General features: G+C 53.4%; 1 pseudogene across 1 annotated transcript; it reads left to right on the top strand.

Annotated features, from left to right (window-relative positions):
- The first annotated feature begins 4,513 nt into the window (after positions 1–4,513).
- On the top strand, positions 4,514–11,105 carry LOC125508162 (uncharacterized; annotated as a pseudogene). The gene is made up of 3 exons (XR_007283232.2): positions 4,514–4,802; positions 10,355–10,865; positions 10,968–11,105. The product of XR_007283232.2 is annotated as an uncharacterized LOC125508162 (transcript).
- Positions 11,106–11,137: the final 32 nt, after the last annotated feature.

Below are 11,137 nucleotides of genomic sequence, written 5' to 3'. Positions count from 1 at the left end.
TTGTCGAGGATGTCTTGAAGAACCGGGACACCGAGTCTGATCGGAATGTCTGGGGAGGAGGTCTATTCCTTCGTTGACCGTGAGAGCTTGTGATGGGCTAAGTTGGGACACCCCTGCAGGGATTTGAACTATCGAAAGCCGTGCCCGCGGTTATGGGCAGATGGGAATTTATTAACGCCCGGTTGTAGAAAACCTGAAGTTGATCTTAATTAAAATGCATCAACCGCGTGTGTAACCGTGATGGTCTCTTTCCGGCGGAGTCCGGGAAGTGAACACGGTGTTGGAGTTATGCTTGACGTAGGTTGTTCTAGGATCACTTCTTGATCATACTTTTATCGACCGTGCTTTTGCCTTCTCTTCTCGCTCTCTTTTGCGTATGTTAGCCACCATATATGCTAGCCGCTTGCTGCAGCTCCACCTCATACCTTTTACATTACCCATAAGCTTAAATAGTCTTGATCGCGAGGGTGCGAGATTGCTGAGTCCCCGTGGCTCACAGATACTTCCAAAACCAGCTTGCAGGTGCCGATGAGTCCGTAACGATGACGCAACCAAGCTCAAGGAGGAGCTCGATGAAGATCTTGTCCTTTGTGTTATCTCGTTCTAGTTGATCAGTAGTGGAGCCCAGTTGGGGTCGATCATGGACCTTGTCGCATTTGGGGTTCTTCTTTTATTTTGGTTCCGTAGTCGGACCTTGATTGTATCTGGATGATGTAATGCTTTATTCATGTATTGTGTGAAGTGGCGATTGTAAGCCAACTATGTATCTCTTTCCATTATGTATTACATGGGTTGTGTGAAGATTACCTCACTTGCGACATTGCTTTCAATGCGGTTATGTCTCTAAGTCGTGCTTCGACACGTGGGAGATATAGCCGCATCGAGGGCGTTACACATGTATGACACGAATTCAAAAATATTCCTTCGGTTCCTAAATATTAGTCTTTTAGAGATTTCAACAAGTGACAACATATGGAGCAAAATGAGTGAATCTACACTCTAAAATATGTCTATATACTTCCATATGTGCCAGTCCATTTGAAATATCTAAAAAGACTAATATTTAGGAACGAAGGAGTAAAATGTAAGACATGCATGGTCCTCAATTCAATATTTAAAATGAACAGGAAACCGAAACATGAATATTAAGTCTAGTACTACAGTACGTGCAAATGTTGTGTTTACGCGGAGCTATGTAGATTGTCGGGGGTTAACCCCTCGACCTTAGATAAAATTGTGAACATCTGTTTAGGATTTTTAGATTATATTTATCCCCACCCTAGCTCCCAAACACCGATTGGTTGTGCACCCCCTCCTCCCCGAGATAATATCATGTGCCCCCACACCTTAGATGCAATATGCTGATACGAGTTGCTTGGAGCTTGTAGATCTGAGATATAGCAGCTCACGTGATGTCTTAATATTTTTACAGGAAACCTTAATGAGTTTGAGAATTGCACACAATTTGTACAAAAACTACTCAGATGCCCTTGGATCCCATATCCAACGACCTCGAAGCTCGTATCACCGTAGCATCTAAGATGAAGGAGGACATCACATTCTCCTGTATGTAAGAATATCATGTGCTACCACAACTTAGATGCTTTGGTGATACAAGCTCTTCGGAGCCGTTGGATTTGTGACCCAACAACTCCTTGGTGGTTCGAATGGTTTTTTTTGTAGAAAAGCCCCCAAAGAGTTCGGCCACTGCTTACAAGCACAGAGATTGCTCAGATGCCATTGGATCTCAGATCAAACAACCTCAAAGCTCGTATCACCATAGCATCCAAGCTGCGAGAGCACCTGATGTTTTCTCACACGGGAGAATATGATGTGATCCCGCACCGTAGATTCTATGGTGATACGAGTTCATAGAGATCTAATGGCCCACAGTAGGAGGTTTGAATGTTTTTGCAATAAACGACTGAGAGAGTTTGGGAATAGTGCAGAAAGTACAAGTACTACGCATGTGCCATCTGATCACATATCATACGACCTATATGCTCGTATCACCGTAGCGGCTAATTAAGCTACGGGGAGCACCTAATATGAGCAACGGGGAGCCGTTGGATCCAAGATGCAGTAGCACACACGAGGCCTGAATGTTTTATTTGCAAAAAAACCTTTGGAGAGTTGGGAAATTGCGCATAATTACAAAGACTACTCCCAAGCCATTGGATCTCATTTCCAACGATGTAAAAACTCGTATCACCATAGCATCTAAGTTGCGGGGTGGATGTGATATTCTATATCATTGCCATTTTTGTTCGTAAACTTCCAAAATACGTGTAACTTGTGTCGTTACTTGTCTAACCGCGCAAAGTGTTTGTTCAAAAAAACCATCCTACACTGAAATATTGGAACAACACACGGGAGTCCCACTTGTCATTGACCAAATTTGGACTTAAAACTAACAAATCTGAAAGACGAGATTCTAAATGGCAACCTGGACTACAAAGCGTAAGTTAATAGCCAAAAACAACAACGGTTGTTGGCTTTGTCCCATAACTTGATTTTATACAGTATTACGTTGAGTAGAGTAGAGGGAGTGCCTCGTCAACATGTGCATGATCGTTGACTCACTTACTGGTGAGTCATAGGTCTGCGATCTCTCTCTCCTCTCCATCGTCTAACCTTTAGACGCACGGGCACACACGAAGAGCGGCGCTAGCTTGCCGTGGTGTTATTATAACTAAAAAAGCTTGGAAAATAGAAGAATCGCCTAGAACAAGAGACGTTGTGGCTGGTCGAGACGGAGCTAACCACACCTATCCTCCGTGCCACATTAGCATGATGGAGCTGTGTGGCTAGTGGGGTGTTTTCGACCGACTCGCTGGGTCCCGAGGTCGAACCATATGTACTACTACGTCTGATACAGTATATGTTTACACGCACATTTTTCCTCCGTGCCGAGACGTGGCACACCCTACCGTGCGGTTTCAGGGTCCTCCCGGGTGGTGCACGCATATATTCTTCCTTGCCGAGACGTGGGACACCCTACCGCACGTTTTCTGGGTCCTCCTCGGTTGTAGCGCCGAAGCAAGTAAATGAGTCGTCAAATCATGAAAGACCACCTTTCCCGCCGAGTACATCAGTGAAGCACTGTGGCTAGCTAGTTGGGCTAGAGTGACCGATTAGCTAGGCCGCCGCCACATTTGTTACTTCACCCTTGTTTTATCTCCTTGCCGACAGGTAAATTTAAATATCCAGCACGGTGTTGCTCTAGTCTTTGGGTGCGGCAGGCACGGCAGGATTTTTAATATTTTGAGTGACGGGAGCAGGCACGGCAGGATTTTTAATTTTTTTGATTGACGGGAGTAGGCGCGGAAATGGGTCTTCCGCCACAAGCTGCACCCCGACGGCACTCTAGCCCGTTACAAGGCAAGATGGGTGCTCCGCGGATTCACTCAATGGCCTGGCATTGACTTTGGTGAGACCTTCAGTCCGGTGGTGAAGTCAGCGACGATCCGGGTCGTCCTCAGCCTCACCGTGTCGTCGAGCTGGCCCGTTCACTGACTGGACCTGAAGAACGCCTTCTTGCATGGCGAGCTCGACACCACCGTCTACAGCCAGCAACCTTCAGGGTTTGTCGACGCCGATTGGTCCACACACGTCTGCCATCTCCGCAAGTCGCTCTACGAACTCCGACAGGCCCCACGGCGAGGTTCCAACACTTCCACACCTTCATTCTTTCGCTCGGCTTCCATGCATCCAAGTGCGACTCCTCGCTTTTCATACTCCAGAGCGCCGCCGGCATGGCGTATCTAGTGCTTTACATCGATGACATACTGCTCACAGCCAGCTCAGCCCACCTGCTATGCTCCACCATCGCCGCTCTGCATGCTGAGTTCGCCATGACCGACCTTGGTGAGCTGCACCACTTTCTCGGCATCACCACGCATCGCGCCGCCACCGGTCTCTTCCTCTCGCAGCAGCAGTACACCCTCGAGATACTCGACCTCGCCGCCAAGCTCAACTGCAAGCCTGTCGCCACGCCAGCCGACACCAAAAGAAAGCTCTCATCGCTCACCGGGGCTCCTGTCTCCGATCCCGCGTTGTACAGGAGCTTGGCCGACGCCCTACAATATTTGACATTGACACGGCCGGACCTTGCTTACGCCATCCAGCAAGTGTGCCTGTTCATGCATGATCCGCGCGAGGCGCACCTCACTCTCCTCAAGCGCGTTCTACGATACGTGCGCGGCTCTGCTCACCTCGGGCTTCATCTATGATGCAGCGGCGACACCAACCTCGTGGCCTACTCCGACGCCGACTGGGTGGGATGCCCGAACACGCAATGCTCCACGTCAGACTTCTGCGTCTTCCTCGGCGGCAATCTCATCTATTGGTCATCCAAGAGGCAGCACACGGTGTCGCGCTCCAGCGCGGAGGTGGGGTACCGCGCGGTGGCGCACGCCGTGGCGGACACCTATTGGCTCCGACAGCTTCTCCATGAGCTGCATATCGACCGCCGGCGAGCACGACGATCGTCTACTACGACAACGTCAGCGCCATGTACCTCTCCTCCAACCTAGTGCAACACCAGCGCACCAAGCACGTGGAGATCGACCTCCACTTCGTCCGCGAGCGTGTGTCCTTCGGCGACGTGCACGTACTCCAGGTGCCCTTGACATCCCAGTTCGCCGACATCTTCACCAAAGGGCTGCTGACGACCATCTTCACCGAGTTCCGATCCAGCCTCAACATTGTCGAAGATCGTGATGCAGCTGTGGGGGCTGTTGGAAGTCTTCCTCCACTCCTGACGCTGACTCAGGCACGTCCGCACGCCCACGGCCAACACGGTGATCGTGGTCACGTAGAGCTAGGCCACGATCCCCTTTACCGAAAAAGGGTTTCCCCCCGCTTTGTATACAAAGCAACCAACCGAACCATACAGAGATAGGTGCTGGGGCGGAAGCAGCACAGTCACGCCCAAAAGAAACGATGGAGATAAAGCAAAAGAAACAAATGCCGACAACGGCGGATCAACAAAAACAAAGAAGCCTCCCGATCACTGCGCCCACCGGGATCTTCCACTAGGCTCCAAGACTCCGAAGTGCCGGCACCTATCAACACCTCCAAGAAGGATTGCGACGATGACAACACTGCTGCCAAGGGTTTCCCCCGGTACACGACAAGGCGAGAGGAAGGGTAGCCCCCGATGCCCTCCCGGAAGGTCAGGTGGCACCCACAGGCGCCACCGCGCCGGTGTCGGGCACGCCGACAGGGGTTTCCCCCAATCCCAACCCACACCTCGGGCGCTCCGGATCCAACCACCAAACCAACCACCACCATGCGCCAACGCGGTCATGAGGCCTCCACGCCATCTCACCACGACACCGCGAAGTGAGGACAACGCGACGAAGAATCTGAGTTGGGACTAGGGCATCAGCACCGTCGGCACGCGGGAGGGCCCCACCTCCACCGTCAGCGATGGTAGCCGTCCGGACGCAATAGCAGGAGCACACCAGGCCTGGCCGAGCCCTCATGGGCCCGTAAAGCTCCCGCCTTCGCGCTGCTGCCGGCACGCCATCGGCGCCAACGCCCCATATCCGAGCCGCTCCTCCTCCTCACCGCGCCACAGACAACGAGGCCACGCCGGGGCCTGGCCCGCTAGGACCCAGATGGGGCCCGCCGGGCCTAGATCTGGACCGGGGGCGCGACATCGGCCACCCTGCACCACCACGTCGCCCCGCCGCCAAGGAGCAGCGCCGCCACCACGTCCGCCGCCGGCCACCCCGCCGGGTCACCGGACCGCCGCCAAACCGAGCGACACCGCCGCCGCCCCCTGCCCCGGGCCAGGAGGACGCGCGTGTGGGGAGAGGAGATCCTGCTGTTGGAAATATGCCCTAGAGGCAATAATAAAAGTATTATTATTATATTTCTTTGTTCATGATAATTGTCTTTATTCATGCTATAACTGTATTATCCGGAAATCGTAATACACGTGTGAATAATAGACACCAACATATCCCTAGTAAGCCTCTAGTTGACTAGCTCGTTGATCAACAGATAGTCATGGTTTCCTGACTATGGACATTGGATGTCATTGATAACGGGATCACATCATTAGGAGAATGATGTGATGGACAAGACCCAATCCTAAACATAGCACAAGATCGTATAGTTCGTTTGCTAGAGTTTTCCAATGTCAAGTATCTTTTCCTTAGACCATGAGATCGTGTAACTCCCGGATACCGTAGGAGTGCTTTGGGTGTGCCAAACGTCACAACGTAACTGGGTGACTATAAAGGTATACTACGGGTATCTCCGAAAGTGTCTGTTGGGTTGACATGGATCAAGACGGGGATTTGTCACTCTGTATGACGGAGAGGTATCACTGGGCCCACTCAGTAATGCATCATCATAATGAGCTCAAAGTGACCAAGTGTTTGATCACGGGATCATGCATTACGGTACGAGTAAAGTGACTTGCTGGTAACGAGATTGAACGAGGTATTGGGATACCGACGACCGGATCTCGAGCAAGTAACATACCGATTGACAAAGGGAATTGTATACGGGGTTGTTTGAATCCTCGACATCGTGGTTCATCTGATGAGATCATCGAGGAGCATGTGGGAGCCAACATGGGTATCCATATCCCGCTGTTGGTTATTGACCGGAGAGCGATCTCAGTCATGTCTACATGTCTCCCGAACCCGTAGGGTCTACACACTTAAGGTTCGGTGACGCTAGGGTTGTAGGGATATGTATATGCAGTAACCCGAATGTTGTTCGGAGTCCCGGATGAGATCCCGGACGTCACGAGGAGTTCCGGAATGGTCCGGAGGTAAAGAATTATATATAGGAAGTACTATTTCGGCCATCGGGACAAGTTTCGGGGTTATCGGTATTGTACCGGGACCACCGGAAGGGTCCCGGGGGCCCACCGGGTGGGGCCACCTGTCCCGGGGGGCCACATGGGCTGTAGGGGGTGCGCCTTGGCCTACATGGGCCAAGGGCACCAGCCCCAAGAGGCCCATGCGCCTAGGGTTTCAAGGAGGAAGAGTCCTAGGAGGGGAAGGCACCTCCTAGGTGCCTTGGGGAGGAGGGATTCCTCCCCCTTGGCCGCACCCCCTAGGAGATTGGATCTCCTAGGGCCGGCGCCCCCCCCCCCTTGGCCCTCCTATATATAGTGGGGGAAGGAGGGCTTTCAGAACACGCCTTTGGTTGCCTCCTTCTCCCTCTCCAACACCTCCTCCTCCTCCATAGCGCTTGGCGAAGCCCTGACGGAGTACTGCAGCTCCATCATCACCACGCCATCGTGCTGTTGCTGGTGCCATCTCCCTCAACCTCTCCTTCCCCCTTGCTGGATCAAGAAGAAGGAGACGTGGTTGTTCCGTACGTGTGTTGAACGCGGAGGTGCCGTCCGTTCGGTGCTAGGATCTTCGGTGATTCGAATCACGTCGAGTACGACTCCCTCATCCACGTTCTTTGAACGCTTCCGCTCGCGATCTACAAGGTACGTAGATGCATCTAATCACTCGTTGCTAGATGAACTCCTAGATGGATCTTGGTGAAACCGTAGAATTTTTTTTATTTTCTGCAACGTTACCCAACACCTGTCGCCGTCGGCACCCCCCGAGCCGGAGCCGGGGGCGCCCGCCGGCGACGGCAGGGGAGAGGAAGAGGATGCGAAGCCGAGGGGAGAGACGCAGGGGCCGCCTCCCGGGGAGGCGGCGCGAGAGCGGAAGGAGGGGCTGGGAAGGAAGGGCGGGGGAGGGGGCGGATTCGGGCCGCGCGCCGGCGAGGGCGGCCGGATCCCGCCGGAGACGGGCAGGGGAGGTGACGGCGGCGAGGGTTTCGGGGGTGGGAGCGAGTCGCGGGAGCGGGCCTCGCTAGTCCAGCCCCTCCCTTGGCGTTATCTCTCGCCACAATCCCCTTTCTCTATTGTACACTCCTGTATATAAAGAGCCAGACCGACCCTACGATTAATAGTTATGCGGTGAATCCTATCATTCTTCTCGATGAAATGGCCACTGCTAGCCGTAAACTGGCTGATGTTAGGGATTTATAAACCGCCTTGTCAGCCGTTGATTTGGTTTGACTTGGGCCGTTTGGTCTCTAGACCAGCTAGCTATCGGCTATGTGCACAGCATCCTCGTTTCTCTAGGTTGCGGCAGCCCCGTCACAGACTCACAGGTCATCTCACGGGAAACCGCCCACGAGGTCGCCATGCACGGCCACAGGTGCAGCGCCAGGTTGCGACAACGACGCTGCTGCAACCATCCATTGAAGCACCGGCGATGTTCCGGCAGCCCGACAATGCTCCAACACAACACCTATGATGCTTCATTGCAGCACCGGCGATGCTCCGGCGGCCGGCAATGCTGGAACACAACACCGGTGATGCTTCGTTGCAGCACCGGCAATGCTCCGGCGGCTCGGCAATGCTCCAACATAACACCGGTGATGCTTCGTTGCAGCACCAGCGATGCTCCGTCGGCCCAGCAATGTTCCAACACAACACCGGTGATGCTTCGTTGCAGAACCTGCGATGTTCCGGTGGCCCGGCAATGCTCCAACACAACAACGGTGATGCTTTGTTGCAGCACCGGCGATGCTCCGACGGCCAGGCAATGCTCGAATACAACACTGGTGCTGCTTCGTTGCAACACCGACAATACTCCGACGGCCCGACAATGCTCCAACACAACACCGCTGATGCTTCGATGCAGCATCGGTGATGCTCCGACAGCCCGGCAATGCCCCAAAACAACACCGGTGATGCTTTGTTGTAGCAGCGGCGATGCTCTGACTGCTCGGAGATGCTTCATTGCAGCAATGATGGTGTTCCGGCGGCCTCGATGATGCTCCGGTGATGCTTTGCAAAGCTCCATCCCTGCAACGGCGATGTTCCGGCGGCCCCAGATGATGAAATTTTTTACGGTACATCATACTACCGAAATTAGTGGGTAGTATTAAGTCGATCCAACGGTTATTATGCTGCAGTTTTAATTTAAACTGAAGGATAGATATGTAATTTCCCTTGGTCGTTTCACAACGCCACGCACTGGAGCGACCTCGCCGGAATCCTGACGCGGCCTGCCCGCCTCCATCATGCAGCTGCCTCCCTCTACCAACCTCCCATGATACAAGGAGCACCAATACGACGGCAAGATGGCATGTCGCCTCGAGGAGCCCTGCGAGATTAACCATGGCGTGCTCGACTGCTCGCGTCTCGCTCAGCCCTCCTGGTGCATCAATCTGTTAGCACAACCCCATACACGAAATACCTTCCGGCATATACTTGTACGACTTGATTTGCCGATGCTTTTGATCGAGAGACACACACAAACGTACAAGCTGATCTCCCAAAGCAACCTGGCAGGTGGAATAGTCGAGATACAGACAAACATACAAATTGATCTCCAGGAATCCTTGATGAACTCACGTACGAAGCTAGCTGCTCAGTTGATCTGCTACGTACTAGCCAGTACCAATGCACATCTCTCCGGGAAACGACGTACGGGAGCAGCGGCGCCGGTTGCCATGTCCCCCAGCGGAATTGAACATGCCAAATTTACCCTTCTGTCTGAAAAATACTGCTTATATTCAGGTGTAGTATTACTTTATCTAAACCCTTCATGCACAAAAATAAACAGCTCATATTATCTTGATATACCGTAAAAGGTCTCACGACAAATGCTCCATCGCAGCACCGTGAAGCTCTGGCGTTCTGACGATGCTCCGTCGCAGCAAACGGCGGCCGGAGGATGCTCCATGGTAGCACCGGAGAGCCCCTGGTTGCAGTCCCGTTCGTTCGCAGCAGCGTCCGCCGCGACATCTCACCACCTGCCGTCACCCCCCGCGAGCACCGGCGAACGTCAGCTCGCAGTGGTGTCGAGGCGCTCGTAAAAATGTTTTTCCTCCACTCAAAGCACTGCAGCGTGGTTTTGTAGCAGCGGCGCTCTCGTTGTAGTCCATGCAGCGCAAGTCAGCTTGAGCGAGGGAGTAGTGGCGGAGGAGCGTGTGAAGACATGCCGGCGAGGTCCAAAAGGATGTAGTCAACGCGTGTGGGTGGAAGAAGAACGAGTGGAGGGGCTTCGCTGCATGAGATAAGGCAGAGGAGGTTGAGCAATTCCTGCGCCCACACGGAGACACGTGGCGATCCTTTGAGGCGGTTGATTTCGGGTAGAAAATCAGTCGGGCGAAAGGAAGGATTTCCCCAATGAAATTGTCCAGCTTTGTTGAATTCTCTAACTAGTTTGGTAATATCTGGGAAGGTACTGTCAGTCCTATATGTCCTATCTGTACATGATGTGAAGTCGGTTGTGAGTTCCAGTTTGGCTGTCTGGAACCTTGGCGTCATGTAACCTAGATCAACGTCTATCTAGGACCTGGTGTTGAGTCGTAGCATTGATAGTGGATGTGTACACGTGTGCGCACCATGACACGTGCCTCCGCTCGGAACAAACAGCTGCCACCGTGGCTTGGCATCTCTCCTTCTTCGGTGCTTCCACCGCTCAGCGCCAGTACAAAATCAACCAGCACCCACACGGTCAGTCACCGTTCTGCCCCGCGCTATCCAGAGCACCGATCGCCGTTCAGAGCACCGATCCGAGCACCGTAGTGAACCCACACGAGAAGATGCGTGCCAGGGACGTGGGGAAAGTGGCCCGAGGGGAGCAGGCGCCGAGGCCGCCGCACGAGCCCGGCAGCGTGGCCGACTCGCCGCCGCCGCCGCCCGCGTCGAGCGGCGCACGGCGCCGTGCGACTTCCGGTTCCCGATCCAGAACCATACGTGCCACTGCTACGTGCGCTACCTCGAGTACCACCGATGCATGAAGGCCAAGGAGGGTGACACGTCGGAGTGCGGCAAGTTCCAGCGCTACTACAGATCTCTCTGCCCCACGGATTGGGTAAGCAGGTTCATTCAGGTTCCGGTGCATAATACTATCCTACTTCTTCTGCCTCGGGTCTCCATCGTCGTCGGCTGTGAGGGAGTGTGATTTGCTTTGCAGGTTGTAGAGTGGAACAGGCATCTGATCTGCTGTATCATCTTAGGGAGCGAGTGACGACATGTCATTTCGATGTACCAGTAGTTACATAAGCACAGAGACAGCGGTCTGAATCTATGTTGTTGGCCCCTCTCCTTAAAATGTTTCCAGCTGGTAGTGTTTGCCATCTCGAG

Source organism: Triticum urartu, chromosome 1A, assembly GCF_056163025.1.
Source record: "Triticum urartu cultivar PI428250 chromosome 1A, HENAU_Tu73, whole genome shotgun sequence".
NCBI classification, from domain to species: Eukaryota; Viridiplantae; Streptophyta; class Magnoliopsida; order Poales; family Poaceae; genus Triticum; species Triticum urartu.
The sequence above is the reverse complement of the archived record's forward strand: the minus strand, read 5'-3'. Positions and strand labels throughout refer to the sequence as shown.